The sequence below is a fragment of the Notamacropus eugenii genome, chromosome 1 (assembly GCF_028372415.1).
Source record: "Notamacropus eugenii isolate mMacEug1 chromosome 1, mMacEug1.pri_v2, whole genome shotgun sequence".
In the NCBI taxonomy this organism is placed as follows: Eukaryota; Metazoa; Chordata; class Mammalia; order Diprotodontia; family Macropodidae; genus Notamacropus; species Notamacropus eugenii.
The window spans coordinates 114567409-114585188 of NC_092872.1; positions in this window are offsets into that span (position 1 = coordinate 114567409).

The following is a 17780-nucleotide window of genomic DNA, read 5'->3' on the forward strand; positions in this document are numbered from 1 at the left end:
CTGGGCATTTTATATATTTTTAAAATATTCATCCATCTCATTTAAATTATCAAATTATGGGCATGAATTTGGGCAAGGAAATTTCTAATTATTGTTTTAATTTTCTCCTCATTGCAATTGAGTTCACCCTTTTCATTTTTTTATGTGGATAATTTCGTTTTCTTCTTTTTTTAATCAAATTGTCCGAAAGTTAGTCAATTTTATTAGTTTTTTTCATAAAGTCAGCTATGAATTATATTTATTTCATGAATAATTTTCTAAATTTCAATTTTATTAATCTTTCCTTTCGTTTTCAGTATTTCTAATTTGGTATTTGCTTGGGAGTTTTCAATTTGTTCTTTTTCAAGATTTTTCAGCTTCATGCCCAATTTTTTGATCTCCTCTTTTTCTATTTCATTCACGTTGGCATTCAAAGATATAAAGCTTCCCCTAAGAACTGCTATTGCAGTATCCCATAACATTTGGTAGGTTGTCTCATTGTTATCTTTTTCTTGAATGAAGTTGTTGATTGTTTGCATGATTTGTTGTTTAACTCACTCCGTCTTTAGGATTGTATTATTTAGTTTCCAATTAATTTTTGTTATTTCTTTCTGTGTGCTTTTATTACATATAATTTTTATTGCATGATGATCTGAGAAGGATTCATTAATTATCTGTGCCTTTCTGCACTAGATGGTGAGGTTTTTATGCCCTACTAAGTGGTCAGTTTTTGTATATGTGTCATGAACCACTGAGAAAAAGGTGTATTCCTTTCTATCCCCATTGAATTTTCTCCAGAGATCTATCATATGTACCTTATCCAGAGTTTCATTCACCTCCATAACTTCTTTCTTGTTTCTTTTAAGGTGAGGTTTATCAGGTTCACAGAGGGGTAGGATGATGTCCCCCGCTAATACAGTTTTGCTGTTTCTTCCTGCAACTCCCGCAAACTCCCCTCTAAGAATCTGGATGCTATAACACATAGAGCATATAGGTTCAGTAATGATATTGCTCCATTTTCTATGATAACTTTTAGCAGGACATAGTTTCCTTCCTTATCTCTTTTGATTTGATCTATTTCTGTTTTTGGTTTGTCTGAGATTAGGATTGCTACCGCTGCTTTTCTTACATCAGATGAAGCACAACATATACTGCTCCAGCCTTCTACTTTTACCCTGTCTGTATCCCCCATTTCAAGTGTGTTTCTTGTAAACATCACATGTGTTTCTTGTAAATAGTATATTTTTGGATTATGCTTTTTAATCCATTCTGCTTTCCATTTCTGTTTTACGGGAGATTTTATCCCATTTACATGCACAGTTATAATTACTATGTGTGGCTTTCCTTCCAGTCCCTTTCCCTCTGTTTATGATTTTATTTCTCCCTTCTCCCTTCCCCTCCACAACAAAATTTTAATTTTTGACCACCTCCTCCCTCAGTCTTCACTCCCTTCTTCACTCCCTTTCCTTTTACTCCTCTTTTCCTTTGCTAATTCTTCACTCTCTTTTATCATTCCTCCCTTGTCTTTCCCCCTTCCCCTTCTACTGCCTATAGGGCTAGTTGTATTCCTATAATTAACTGACTTTGCTGTTCCCTTCTTGAATCCAATCAGATGACAGTAACTCTAAAACAATACTCCACTCCCTCCTCCCTTTCTCTCTGCTGTAATATATTTTTTGCTTCTTCCTGTGATTGAATTTATTTTTTTCTTATTCCTCCTTTTCACATCTCCCATTAAAATACCTTCGCACTTTCAAATAACATTTTTATCATTATATCATCTACTTTATACCACTCCCTCTATCTATGTGAATCCCTTTTATATTGCATACCAAATGCCCAGTTCTCAAGATCAGCAAGTATCATCTTCCCTTTTAGGGATGTAGATAGTTTGCCATATTGAATAACAAGGTTATTCCCCCTGTTTACTTTTTTATGCCCCTCTTGAGACCTGCAGTTGAAGATAGAATTTTCTGTTGAGCTCTACCCTTCTCATTAGCAATGTCTGGAAATCCCTTCTTTCACTGAATGTCCATTTCCTTGTCTGAAATGTTATGCTCAATTTTGTTGGATAATTGATCATTTGTTGCATCCCAGCTCCTTTGCCTAACAGAACATCATATTCTAATTCTTTAAATGGATAAGCTGTGAAGTCCTGTGTGATCCTGACTGTAGCTCCATAATATTTGAATTTTTTCTTTCTGGCTGCCATGCTGTGTTTTGTACTTCACTTGATACTTCTGGAATTTGGCAGTTGGTATTCTTTGATGTTTTTATTTTGGGATGCCTTTCAGGAGGTGAACGGTGCATTCTTTCAATGACTATGTTGTTTTTCCATTGAAATATTTCACATTTTCTTCAGTGTCTTAATTCTTTAGATTGATCGATTCTTGTTGTTTTAGAGTCATTAGCTTTTACTGGCCCAATCATAATTTTTATCAAATTGTGTTCTTCACTTAACTTTTGCATCACCTTTTCCATCTATCCAATTGTTCCTTTTAAGGAATTATTTTCTCCAGATTGATTTTCTACTTCCTTTTCCATTTTTCCAATTTTCCTTTTAAATTCATCTGTGATATCCTTTTTCATATTTTTCACATCATTGGTTAGTTTTTCTTCTGTTTTTGCCTAATTTGGCTTTTAAAATCCTTCCTGAGTTCTTCCAAGAATGCTCTTTGTGCTTCAGACCAGTTCATATTCCCTTCTGAAGTTTCAGATGGGCGTGTAGTCTCAATGCTGATCTCTTTGGTATTTGTGTTTTAGTTCTTGTCCCCATAGAAAGATTCTGTAATCTTTTCTGCTTTGCTTTTTACTCATGATGATCACCCTTTTCCTGGCTTTTAAAATAGATTTTTTCTTCTGGGACATAGAGAGCTCTGTCCCACAGTTCTTGTGCCTAGAAGCTGAGGCTTTGTGTGTTGTGGCCTCTGATTCTTCCAGCTGGAAGCTAAAATGCTGTAGCTTTTAAGCTGTAGCTTAAAATGCTAACCTAGCTGGTGTTGGAAAGCAGAGATTACTACCCTGGAGCTAGCTGAGTTAAGTGGGTGGGAGGGCTGGTCTGACCACAGGAGGTCTACTCTGCTGAGCTAGATTATAGGTAAGCTCAGGGGTTGGTGATCCCGTCTATGCTATTGTCTCCCCTATTATTCCGTGGTGCTGAGGCACGCCTGGCATCCGGTTGGTGGTGGTTACAGTTTTCACCCATCTGGGTATCAGGATCTTCTGTTGGATTGCTGAGGCGGGGCTGTCTGAGACAGCTGCTGTCCTACACTGGTCTCCTTCAGCCATAGCAAGAGATACCCTCCTTATGGATTTTCCTAGCCTCATAGGCTAAGAGACTGTTTACCCCTTCTGCAGCTCCAGGGTTTTTCTCAGGGAGATATCCTCTGGGCTCTTCAAAATCAGCAGGGGGAGGGGCGAAGCCAAGATGGTGGAGTAGAAAGACACACATACGCTAGCTCTTACCCCACAGCCCATTAAATACCTGTAAAGAAGAACTCTCAACAAATTTTAGAGTAGCAGAAGTCACGGAACAACAGAGTGGAGGAGATTTGTAGCTCACAGTGAAGTGAAAGACCGACAGGAAAGGTCTGTCGGGCACCAGACCCAGAGCAGAGACCAGTCCTGCCTTGGCCATGTGGCAGCGAAAGGAGCAGATCCCAGCAGGCTTCAGGGACAGAATATCCAGCAGCAGCGCAGATCCCTAAACCCACAGTCAATGAGAGGGTCTTTTTGGTCAACCGAGAAAGGAGCAGGGTGTCCCCATAACTCAGGCTTCCTCAGCCCGCAACAGTAGAGGCAGCAGCAGGACGGGGCTCCCAAAGCAGGCAGTAGCTCGCATCCATTGTTGAAAGTCTCACTGTAAAACCCCTGAGGGAACTGATTCCTGTGTGGTGGCCCTCCCCCCTCCTGAGCAGCTGATCTTAATCTCACATTGAATAGCAACCCTGCCCGCGGTTCAACTCCCTGCAGCATTGCAGCAGCTCATCTGAATCTCAGCCCCCAGTGGAGGAACTTGGAGGAACTGAAGGCAAGGTGACTGTGGAGAAGAAACTCAGAAATCAAGTAACTGGCTGGGACAATGCCCCAAAGAGGGAAAAAATAAGACCCTAGCAGGTTACTTTCTTGGGGAACGGGTGTCTCCCCCAATCCTTTTGAATGAGGAAGAACAAGGCATACTGTCAGAGGAAGTCAAGGCCTCTGCCTCCAGGGCCTCCAAAGGGAACTTAAACTAAGCTCAGGCAATAGAAAACCTTAAAAAACAAATTAACAGCTTACTAAAGAGCACCAAAAAATGCTGAGGAAAATGACAGCTTTACAAAGAGGCTAACTCGATTGGAAAAAGAGGTCCAAAAAGCTAATGAGGAGAAGGAGGTTTTAAAAAGCAGAATGAGCCAAATGGAAGAGAAGGTTCAAAAGCTCACTGAACAAAATAATTCTTTGAAAAAGAGACTTGAGTTCAGGGAAATGAATGACTATGAGTTAAACCAAACAGTTATTAAGCAAAACCAAAAATCTGAAAAAATAGAAGATAATGTGAAACATCTAATTGGAAAAACAACTGACCTGAAAAATAGATCAAGGAGAAACAATTTAAAAACCATGGTACTACCTGAAAGCCATGATCAAAAAAAGAGCCTAGACATTATCTTCCATGAAATCATCAAGGAAAACTGCCCTGATGTTCTAGAATCAGAAGGCAAAATAAATATTTAAAGAATCCAGTGATCACCTCCTGAAAGAGACCCCAAAAGAAAAACTCCTAGGAATATTGTGGCCAAATTTCAGAGTTTCCAGATCAAGGAGAAAATACTGCAAGCTGCTAGAAAGAAACACTTTGAGTATTGTGGAAATACAATCAGGATAACACAGGATCTGGCAGCTTCAAAATTAAGGGATCGAAGGGCTTGGAGTGGAATATTTCAGAAGTCAAAGGACCTGGGCTTGAAACCAAGAATCACCTATCCAGCAACTCTGAATATAATACTTCAGGGGGAAAAATGGTCATTGAATGATATAGAGAACTTTCACTCATTCATATTGAGGAAAAGACCAGATCTGTATAGAAAATTTGACTTCCCAAGACAAGAATCAAGAGAAGCATGAAAAGGTAAACAGGAAAGAAAAATCGTAAAAGACTCTCCAAAGCAGAACTGTTTGCAGGAAGGAAAATATTCATATATGGAAGGAAAATATTTATAACTCTTGAATCTTTTCTCAGGATTTGGGTAGATAGAGAACTTGTACACACACACACACACACACACACTGATAAAGAGTACAGGTTGTGTTGAATCAGAATGATATCCACACAAAAAAATCAAATGAAAATTAAGGGGTGAAGGAGGAAAGTACTGGGAAGAGGAAGGGAGAAATGGAACAGGGCAGGCTATAACTCATAAAAGAGATAAGAAAAATCTTGTTCAATGGAGGAAAAAAGGGAGAAGGGGAGAGGGGAAAAATGAAACTATTCTCTCCACATGTGGCTGAAGAAGGGAAGATCATGCTCACTAAATTTTATGTGAAAATTTACATCACACCACAGGAAAAGAAAAGAGGAGGCAACAAGTAGGGTAAGGAGAATGTTAGAATGGAGGGCAAATGGGAGGAGGGAGTCACTAGAAATAAACACTTTTGAGAAGGGACAAAATCAATTGTAGGGAAAAACAGGAGGGATAGAGTAGGACAGAGGGCAATATAATTAGAATTAAACAACATGATTATTATGGAAGATTTTGAAAAACAAGACATATTTAGTCTGTATTGAATTGCTTGCCTTCTCAGTGGGGCTGGGGAGAGAGGGAGAGAAGTTGGGATTCAAAGTACTAGCAATGAATGTTGAGACTTTTTATTGCATACAATCGAGAATAAAAAATACAGGGAATGGGGTGTAGAAATTCATCTTGCCGTACAAGAAAAGAGAGAAGATGTGTACAAGGGAAGGGTGGGGTGGAATAGAAGGGACGGTACTTTGAGGGAAGGAGTAATCAGAAGGCAAAGTGTTAGGGAGCAGGAAGAGGGGAGTGATGGGGAGAAAAATTGGGCATGTTACAAAGTGAGGTAAAAGCAATTAGTATTAAAACAATTGACTGAATTAATTACTGAGAATAAATCAATGACATCTTTAGTTCGAGTAAAAGAATTTTAGTCTAAATTTCCTAGAGGAAGGTAACCTCGGGTAAAAGTTGGCATTAATGGAAAATTAAGGTTTTAATGGTAAATTTGACTTCATGATTGCTTTTTAATCAGGAACTAGAACATGTATAGAAAGGCATGTAAGCCACTTAAGACTTGCCTCAAAAGATGTCCCTTAGCCAAAGTAAAATTATAATCATATTTGAAACCTGGTTATTGGAACTTGCCATTTTTAGGTGCTATGGTACTATTAAGTGATTGTTCTTCTGAGTCTCACTCATAGCAAGAAAGGCAATCTGAGCCTCCAATCCATGATGCCAGTAAGCCAATGAGATGCTGGTATGAACTGCAAAAAATGATCTCATGGGAAGGGTGGGAGAGCGACTGTTCAGCCTGGGCTGAGGTAGGATTCTCCTGACTCAATTTACCCACTGATACCTGGCAGACTTTAAACCTTACTGAAAGCAAGTGGACAATCTAATCTTGCCTGGCATTAGCATGAAGTTGGGGAGATATTGTATCCTTGCAATATCTCTACTCTTGGTGGCAATTTCCTATAGTCAAAAGGTTTGTAAGCTATTAAATTATGCATTATTGGTAGGGGAACTTCCGAGGTTAATGTTAAAATTAAGCTATTAGGCATAGGACTTTAGACCAACAACAATAAGTTTGCGTCCTTTATTTCGTAGCAATACTGTGGAGACAATTAGGTCAAGATCTTGTGAAGTTAGCAACTTAAATATTATTTGTGTCTCAGTTGGTTAATGTTTAAAAAGAATTCTTTTGTGGTCCATATTGTAAGTGTTTAAAAAGAAGTATCACCTGACCAAAAGTTTGAGTTGTTTTATCTGTTTTAAACTGTGTTAAAAAAGAAAAAGAAAATTAAAAAAAAAAAGAAAAAAAAAACAGATCAACAAGGGGACAGAGATATCAATTACCAATCATTCCACCTTCTTCACGCCCATTACACTCTAATTTTGAAGGAATTATTTTCTTCAAGGAGCTTTTGAACCCCCTCTTCCATTTGGTCAATTCAGCTTTGTAAGACAATCTTCTCCCCATTACCTTTTTGGACTTCTTTTTCATTTGCTTTAGTCTATTTTTAGCTTGTTATTTTGTTTTCTATCTTTTTGGTCTCTTTTAACGTGCTGTTGACTCAATTTTCACGATTTTTCTGGCATCACTCTCATTTCTTTTCCCAATTTTTCTTCTATTTCCCTTACTGGCTTTTCAAAATCCCTTTTGAGACCCCTTATGGGCAGTGGACAATTAATATTCCTCTTGGAAGCTTTTGATGTGAGGGATTTGACACTGCTCTTCTCTTCTGCTTGTATTCTTTGATCTTCCTTGTTATGAAAATAAGATTCTTTATTCTGGGTTATTTTATGATGTTTACTCATCTTCTCAATCAAACTCTTGACTTTCTAATTCTTTGTTAAGGTAGAACTTTGCTTCCAATGGGAGTAGGCTTGAGAAGTGTACTGTCCCAGGCTTCAGGGACTTTGTATCAGCCACTCCAACTCCCTGTCTGTGGGACTACAGGAACTAAGTCTGGAAGCAAGCTCTGTCAGTACTGTTGCTGCTTTTGCCACCACTGTCAACACTCCCATCTCCTTGTGGCTGGAACTGGACTGTGGACACTCCTCTTTCCCTCAGTTCCCACACAGTTTTCCCATTGGCCTTTGTAGAATTTGTGGATTGAAAAGTCTGCAAACTGCCACAGCTGCTGCTGATGCAGTCCCCTTGAAGCCTATTCCAGCTTGTCTGTGCCAGTGAGGACCATACCACATTCTGCTCTGCTCCCTCCCTGGTGCAAAAAAAAAAAAAAGGTTTCTTGTTGACTTCCCAGGTTTTCTTGGGTTGGCGATTTGTTTTATTCATTAATTTTGTGGGTTCTGTAGCCCTAGAATATGTTTAGTATCATTTTGCAGGTATTTGCAGGGCCTTGGCGGAGAGCTCAGGGAAGTCCCTTCTTTTACTCCACCATGTTGCCTCTGCCCCACTACATTCCGTATTTTCACAGAGAATGAATTCTTCCTTTAAAAATGAAAGACATTTAAGGAAAAAAAAAGTAAAGGGGAAAAATCATATGAAAAGGCAGAAGAGAATAAGGACTTATGTCATTAACTTGAAGGGTGGAAGAAATAGAAACTCAGAAAGAAGAGAAAGACTGCTAAATACTTGGAGCAATGTGATTAGTGACTTTCTGAAAAGAAGGGAAATTGGTCGTTATGAGTTAAAAGTAGCTACTTACAATCTAAGGCATAACAATGTGATTGTGCAGGTAGAATTAGGAGAGAGACTATCCAATATGTGCCAGAGGGGAAAGAAAGAGTAGAGGTGGCCAAAGATATCTTACTTAGAATTACCCAGAAAATTAGTTGTTGATTTGACCCTGAAAAAATAGAGAAGCCTATTTTTTTCCCCCTAGCTACATACTGAAGGGATGATAAATGATCAACTCTAATACTATATGGTTATTATGAACTCCTGGTCCATTTGGGGAGAAATGACAATGCCAAAAGTAACCTAGGGAACTGTTCAAGGGGTCAGGAGGAATGGAGCCAGAAGCTGAAGCCAACATGGAAATAACAAGTGAACGCTAAATGGTGAGAATTAAAAGAAGATATATCAGAAGAGAAAAGAAGATTTTGGAAGGGAATAACTAATTTGGAAGATGGATTTTTAAAATGTGATTGAAATATTAAATAATAGTTTAAAATATAGAAGTGATGAGGGCCTGGGATCCTGTGGGTAGAATATATGTAACGTAGTACATATACATATAATTATATGCATATGTATATGCATATTCGCATATATATGCACACATGCATGTGTGTAAATAAGTGTACATACGTGTACATAAGTATATGTGTATGTATGTGTATATGTTTATATGCATATATGTGTATGTATGTATATATACGTAAATATATAGCCATATTTATACACACAGATAAATATTTAAGTATATACATATATGCACATGCACATATATATGTGTGTATGTATGTGTATATGAATGTATGTGCATATGTGTACACACATACACGTATACACATTCATATATATACATATACACATATACATGCCTATGGGTATATGGATATATGCATGTGTATGTATGTATATATACACGTGTGTACAGTATATGTGTATAAATATACGCATATGTTTATACTTGTATATATGTAAATTTATACATGTATATACGTGTATCATATATATGCATATATTTGTGTACATATGTGTCTATATGTAAGTGTGTACATATTTATGTGTACATGTATGCACATATGTGGTTGGTTTTTTTTTTGTTTCTGGAGATCAAAATGACATTAGTGCACTGCATTCAATTTTTAGTGTGTCCAACTGAAGCTCATCAGACTGATATGAGCTGTGAATGTTCTACCACAGGCCAGGTACAAATAGTCCATGTGACCATTTGGGTTTGATTCACCAAACTTGTACATCTTTCATTTCATTTGAGCTTTCTCCATTTTCATTTCCTCATACAGCACAGCCCCTTCTCTTATATGGGCATGCCATGCTGAGCAGTCCTTCGCCAGTGTCTTCCATATCATACAACTGATTCCACAATTCATAAGAGACACCTTGCGAATGTCCTTGTATTGTTTCTTCTGACCACTGTGTGAATGTTTGTCCTGTGTGAGTTCTCAATAAAATAATGTACATTTTGCATTTGAATGATGTGGCCAGCCCATCAAAATTTCATTCTCTGTAGTAGAATTTGAATGCTAGCTGTTTAGTTTCAAAAAGCACCTCCATGTCTAGTTTTTTATCCTGCCAGGTGATCTTCAGAATTTTCTTGAAACAATTCAAATGTAAGCTATTCAGTTTCCTGAAATGGAGCTGGTACACTGTCCAAGTTTACAAGCATACAGCAAAGAACTCAGAACAATGGCTCTGTAGATCTTCAGTTTCATAGTCAGTCTTATACCTCCTTCCTCTCATACTTTCTTTCATAGCCTACCAATCACTGAGGTACCTCTGAAAATTCATATGTCAGTCTCATTATCAATGTATACATCCCTGGAACCTAAATTTCCAAGGTAAGGGAACTTCTCCACTGTATTCAGAAATTCTCCATTTGCTGTAACCAATGCCTCCACATGTGGACATGACCATCTCTACAATTTTAGCAATGATTTAAGTTATTAGATATTCAAACTACCTTGAGAATTTTGGAAAACTATTGTGTGTATGTCTTCATATGCATGCACACATGCATATATGCTTGTATAAGAATTCATGTATGTATATACACCTACATGCACATAAAGACAGAAGTAGTAGTCTTCTATATTGAGCAGAGGAGGAAAGGGATATACACTTATCTAGATTGCAGAGAAAGTAGTAGTGATAATGTAAGAATAACACTACCATTAGAAATACCCAATCACTGAAATCCAAGAAATGAGCTAGCAATAAAACCAATCAATATTCATATATTTATGGAAAAATGAACAAAGTATTGTCAATACGAAAGATAAAGAAGAAATATCAAAATAAAGGGAGAAAATTGATATCAAAAGTATCATTAAGATTTTGTGGAATTGGACTTATGCCCAAAGTATAACTGTGGAAGGGTGCACCTCCGAAACTATAACCTTTTTCAGAGGGAATGTGTTAAATAAAATAAGAGGTATGATTATCATAACATATTAACAAAGAGTCATGTGCTGACATCTAAGAAACAATAGAGAAGGTTTTTTGAGATCACGTGAATGAAAAATCTGTGGAGGTAGAATGAGAAGTGATACTTTATGGAGTTGTTCAAATACTAAAAGGAGGACCCAAGAAAAGAGATACTCTATAGCAGTGGTGAAAAATTTTATTTTGTGAATATTTTCTCGCTCTGTCTTCTTTATTTCTGTTTGTCTGTCTTTCTGTCTGTCTTTCTCTCTCTTCCTCCTTCCCTCCCTCCTTCTCTCTGTTTCTGACTCTCTGTCTCTGTCTCTCCTTTCTCTCTCCCAATGTTAGAACGCCGAATTTTTTTTTAATATTGAAGCAATGATCCCACAGAATGTAGAGGAAGCGGAATTCTGGGAGCCATTTTGATAGCAATAGCAGAAGACTTTTGTATCCTTTGATTTGACCGGATTATAAAACTATTTGTTCAGTTTATACTGGGCTCTAACCTTAATAGCTTAGTTGGTGGTCATATATGCGTAATGGACTCAATATGTAGCATAGCTTATTAATTAGATCCTCTAATCCAAATATTGAACATCTAAGAGAAGCCCTGCTATAAGCAGGAGGCTCATGCTGCAGCAGTGGAAAGTTGTAGGATAATGACACTTGATGATCCATAGAGATCATAAAACTGAGGATGGATGTAATTAAGGAGACTACATCAAGATGCCTTCTAGACTGTTTCTTTCCTTGGAAAAATGGGGAAGATTAATGATGGTTGCCTTACAGACTGGTTTGCTGATCTTGTATCTGCCTATTTCTGATGCCTATTTTATTCTGTTGAGGTTAAGAAAAGCATCCAGAGAAGAATATGCCAACTATCAGTTGTATTCCTGTTCACAATCTGTTTTACAATTAGAATATATGTTTTCTTGTCTTTCTCCTTCAGATTCACCTCTTCGTAAAACACAGCTATGATGAGGTTCAGGTTCTTTTTAAATTTTTATAAATTTTGATGCTGAGGGTAGAATGTAACTATTTTTCCTGTCTTTGACTGTTTTTCATAACAATAAATGTCCAGCTGGAATATTCTCTGAATTTAGATACACATTAGGTCACTTCACTGAATACAAAGTCCCAAATTTTTACCTTCAACTTCAGCTAAACCAAATGAACTTTTCATTCAGCGCTGATGCTCATTACAACAATATGATATGTTTGAAGTGCTTATATTTTATTCAAATTGCCCGTTTAGCATAAAGTAGGAAGCAACTAACAACTGAATAAACTTTAACCAGATAAAGTGTAGTTAGGATCTCTTCCCAACCTGTTGCCTCATAGAGTAACATGGGCTTTTAAACAGTTCTTATTAGAACCCATGCCAAATATAACCAGTGTATGTATTAAAATGTGGCTTTCTATGTGTTATAATTTCAGTAAGTCCTTTAAAAATTATGGGATGGCAAAATCTCTGGATGAATAACTTAACTTTTCTGAGTCTCAGCTTTCTCAGACACAAAAAGGAGAGGATCAGACTAAATAACCTTCAAGGCTCTTCTGGCTCAAGATCTTTCAATCCTGTGACTAAAATGCTTTTATTCAATACCTAGGGCTATAGCGTTTAGAAGAAATACCTAGAAAATGCATGTTAACATGTAAATTCACATGATGATTTAGGTGCCTATTATTACCTTCTTTATTTAAAGTTGGTTTTGAGAGGCAAAAAGCAGAGTTCATGATCAAGACCCACGGAGTCAAAATGCCTCAATAGATTTAGGCAAAAGAAAAAAATATCCCTCCATAAAATTACATAGTTTTGCAATTGGTTTACTAGTATAGAACAAAATTCGGAGTTAACTAAGTGATAAACAATCAAAATAATTGAGAGAATTTGAAAGGTTGGGTAAAGGCTGATGCTGCATGTGCTTATGCTGGCACTGATTTTAAAAATGTAGTACTTTGTTTCAGTTTGTCTACATGACTATTATGAATTTCCTTTTTTTGGAAAACAACTTTTATATTTATTACTATTGCCATTTAAAGTAAGGAAGAGTATTCAAGTACTTTAGATAGTGTAATACTTCTTTGGTGCCTTTGAATGCAAAGCATAGAGAGGAAATGAAAGAGCTCAATAAATAGGCCAAATGGTATATAGGAGGAGATGAGATTAAATGATTTCTTACAATGACTCTGGTAATGTGCTAACCAGGTACCATCTGTAAGAAAGGAGAATCAATGAGATCCTCATGCCTGAAGTGGTAAGTGCAAAGGTTTGTATGATTTTTATTCAACAATGGAAGGTCCTGTGTTAAACATCTAGACATCTTGTCTCCTCCAAATGTTGGGCAAGAACCTTCAAGTACCAGTGCCTGAGATTCTGAGGCAGTCTGAGAGTAGTGAAAAAGAAAATAAGTAAACAAGCTTAGCTAAACCAAAACTTCTTGGACATATTTCACTCTACAACTCATTTTTTTCATGTTTATTTGCCACAGGCGTTAGGGAAGGGGGGTACTTTTGGGGATTATAGGGAATGGAAACTCCCCTATATTATTTGAGGTATGACATTCTCTTCTTAGAGTATGGCCATATCCATTACACCCCTTTTAAGAGGAAAAAGTTAATCTCTCATTACGTTTCAGGGAGTTACCATGAAGAATTGAAAGACAAAAGTGACTTTGGTGTAAGAATGTTCATCTGATAAGAACAACAGCATATTTCCAGGAAGACAAAGTATGGCTTCCACTCAAACCTGGTGTCTGTGCAAAAGGCCAATTGGATTATTCTAAGAAAGTCCATAAGCAGATTATGGTAAAATATATCTTTCCCTAAAATATTGGTAGATATGAACTACTATCCTTTTATCTCTCCAGGTAAAATACAAAATTTTCCAAAAATCTTAGTGCAATTTTCAGCTATTAAAGTTTTAAAGTGAAGTAAGAATTTTAGAACACATTATACAAGATATCTGCGTGTAACTCTAAGTTTAGGTGGTCTCCCAATATTCTGAGCTCTCTATTTCTAATTTGAGAAGTTGACGGGAAATGGTCACTCTCTTTTAGCTCCAATGACAGTACCTAGAGTTTACTATGCAAAACATTTAATATACTTGTATTCAGGCTTTCCCAAATGTTCATAACAGAGCACACAGCTCTACTAAAAGCTTTCAAGGTAGCAAATAAATACCAAGTAAGAGACAGACTTTATTTTACAAAAAAACCAAAAAACCAAAAACAAAAAGAAACACATGTAAGTCCATAAAAATGCAGAAGGCTTATTTAACCCTAGTTATATTACTCCTTGTGAGGAATTGAATGCCTGTTTTCCAGTATGACAACATTCCAACTTTCCACTGAATTCCTTTTGCTTATGCAGTGCCTTACATAATCCCTCCTAAACTTTTATTTGCTGCTTCAGGTAGAAATTACTTCAGAAGGTAAAAGTTCACATCTACTAATATCTTTGGGGAAGAATTAATGGAAGGAGCTCCTGGTTACGTATTTGTTGGCGTACTCATATGGTTTCCTTAGCATAATCCATTTGGGTCTTTGTACAGACAACAAGTTTCACAAGAAGCCACACTTTGGCTTTCAAAGAATATGCTACTTTTCTTACTGGACAGATATTCTTACAACAAGTCTACTTTTGTCTTTCAAATCCTTAGGGTAAAAGATCCTAGTTGCATTCCAAATTTTCATCTTCTCTGTTTCCAAGTGTGCCAAAGTAATGGTACTTCATGAGTTATGGTGGGAGTTATGAAATGTATTTATTTTTCAAGAAGTCTTATTTGGTCCCAAGGTAGTTGTTGTTTAGTTCTAACTTGCTTCTACCAGAAACTTCATTTAAAAATAACTGTTCCTTATCTATTGCAATAAAGATAATAAAAAGCAAAAATGATTAAAAACAAAGGAGTGATATAAACAAAATATTGTGAGATATTCACAATTAGAAGATTCTGAGAAAAAATATTATAGTGGGGGGTAGGACTTAGATTATGACCGAAAAGAAATTATTTCAATACAAACAAGGTAATCGACAAAAATGATATATCAAATGAAATATCTATGAAGTTAATATATTGTCTGGCACATAGTAAGCTCTATATAAATATTTCCCTTCCTTTTTCTACCCCCTCAACCTCTAGGGATGAGCAGAAGTTTATTTTGGTTATGGGAAGTACATAAACAAACTCTCAGTAGTTGGAGAGAACATAATTTGAAAGGAGGATGCTAAGTATTCTAGTTTGTCTAGACTTGTGTGTGTATATATGTATAAGTACACACACCTATACATGCATGCATATATATATATATGTAGGTAAGTAGGTATTTATGTATATACATACATATATGTATACATATATATACATATGGTAAGGCAGTATTTTTAAATATAACTGAAATATTTATACAAATATAAACAAGAAAAATGAATATAAATAATTTTTAAATAAGTAATTTTAATATAATTAGTTTGGAGGACCTTGAATGACAGTATAGCAGTTTATTCAGGCTTTGGGACATAGCGAAGAACTTTGAGTAAAAGAATTATATTATTAGTAATAAAATGGGAATATTACTTGGGCCAAAGCTTTCTGCATATTTAAACATTTGAGAATCAAGCCTAATTACTTAGTATTAGATTCTAATTCATTTTGGAAGGTTACAGCTTGCTAGCAGTTTGTACTTGCTGAGTACACCTGACTTTGTAAGTCTGTTTTCTCCCACTACCTTCTGGTCTTGCTATGAATGCTGCTACAGTCTCAAAAAGGCCATTTTGTTTAATGATTTTTTTTCATTTTCCATCATTTGCATTTTATTCTTTTTAAATGATAAAGTATGTAAAACTATTTGCATATTTTAAAGTACTACTTAAATGCTTTCTATTACTATTATCATTTAGATGTATTATCATTGCATAGATGATCAAAAGATATATTTGTAATTGCTCCAGTGATGGATCTGAAATTTAAAACAAATCAAACCTTAAACACTATGGCAAAGTGAAAGCCAATTCAATGCCTTTTCCTTGAGGTGTTGCCTCACTTGGAATGGGCATTAATAGTGAGGGTATTATTGAACTTTTCTGGAGCCATTCATGAAGTATTACTTCACTTTTGTCTTTGCATCACCAATTGAATCACTCAATATTTGGCAAAATAGTAGGCATTCAATTAATGCTTGCTGATAGCATTTTCCTTAACCTGAGATATGTAAATATACATCAGTAATTTAATGGTTAAAAAGCATAACTTTGTGGCTCTCACCCTGGTGATTTCTGACATGAATGCATAGAGAATTCTATCGTTATATCAACTACTTAGCCATAGAGGCCTAGTGTCAACCAGACTAAGAAAAAAGTGCAGCAAAGAGCAGCATGAAAATCTCTGTTATTCAATCAAAAAAATTGTATTTCTTAACTGTGATAATACCAAAAGCTTCTTCAGATGATCAGATAACTTTTTGTTGTTATAGATACTTAGTGATAGCTGCTTCTTATTCAGTAAATAAATCATGATGTAAAATAAGTAATATGTCTCATAAGTACAAAAGAGAAGAACTTTGTGGAGAGATAAAGAGGAACGGCATTAGAGAAATTGAATGACTTTCTCTTATTGATAATTTTTTAAATGACGTATTATCATTATTTGTGGTTGCAATAGACTTGCTTCCAACTATTCTCCAACATATATACAATTGTAGGCATATATAATGCATATGCATATGTATATATGACGGTATATGTTTATGTGTGTACCATATTTTACATGATTATGGCACATAAAAATATGAATTTATTTATATACAGTCACTTCAGGGTATTCACTATTTTTAATAATCAGAATTACTCATATAATACCATCACGTGCAACTAGTAAATTTATTTCAATTATTTATTATTTTGGCATATAAAGAAAGTATTCATGGCTTCATTCTGTTTCACGCATATTTGATTGTTGTCCATATTAGTAGACAGTGCCACTGTAGCAAAACATTTCTAACAGGTGAGATAGCAGTTATTATTATATATTTCACTTATTCTTCCCTTCTTGAATTCCGAGAATATGAAGGAGATCTACTCTCAAGTTGATCACCATGATGATTTCTATTCAGAACCAAATCAAAACGCCATATTAACCTTTTATTTCTTTGATTCTTAATTGCATAATGCAGTTGAATTATACTGTTAGTGATACTAATACAATGATATTACCTGAAACCAGTCGTTCATCATTTTGATGTTACTTCCAGGATTTCAAATCAAGTAAAACAAGGTTCAAAAGTGTCTATTAAATGCATACTTTGTCAGGCATTCTGGGAAATCCTGAGGATGCAATAAAAGGCAAAAACAGTCCTTACTATCAAGTAGCTTACAGTCTAATGAGGAGTAGGAGAGAGAAGGCAAACCAACTATAAAATAGTGCACAACGTATTGCATATGCATAAATAAGTATATATGTATTATATATAATGTATGATATATATTTTGTTGTGTAATATATGGGTATGTATGATAAGTTAAGGAAAATAACAAAAGGAAGCCATTAACATTAAGGGTGATTGAAAAAGACTTTTTGAAGAAGGTGGGAGATAAGCTGAGACTTGAAGGAAGCCAGAAAAGCCAGGAAGCAGATTCTAGAAAAGAAAGCATTACAGGCTTATGAGATAACGAGAGAAAATTCACAGAGTCAAGGAATGGGATGTTTTGTGCAAGGAACTCTTGCTCTTTCAGTTTCCTTATAGTATCAGTCTTTATATCTTGATAATGTACACTTATTTTATTTTATTTTGGTATGCAGTGTAAGATATTGGTCCATTTCCAGTTTCTGCAATACTATTTTCCAGCTTTCCCAGCTGTCGTTGTCAAATAGCAAGTTATTATTTCAAAAGCTGGAGTGTTTGGGTTTAACGAACAGTAGAATACAATAGTCATTGATAACGATGTCATGTGTACCTAACATATTACACTGATCAACCATGCTGTTTCTTAGCCAGGACTAAGTAGTTTTG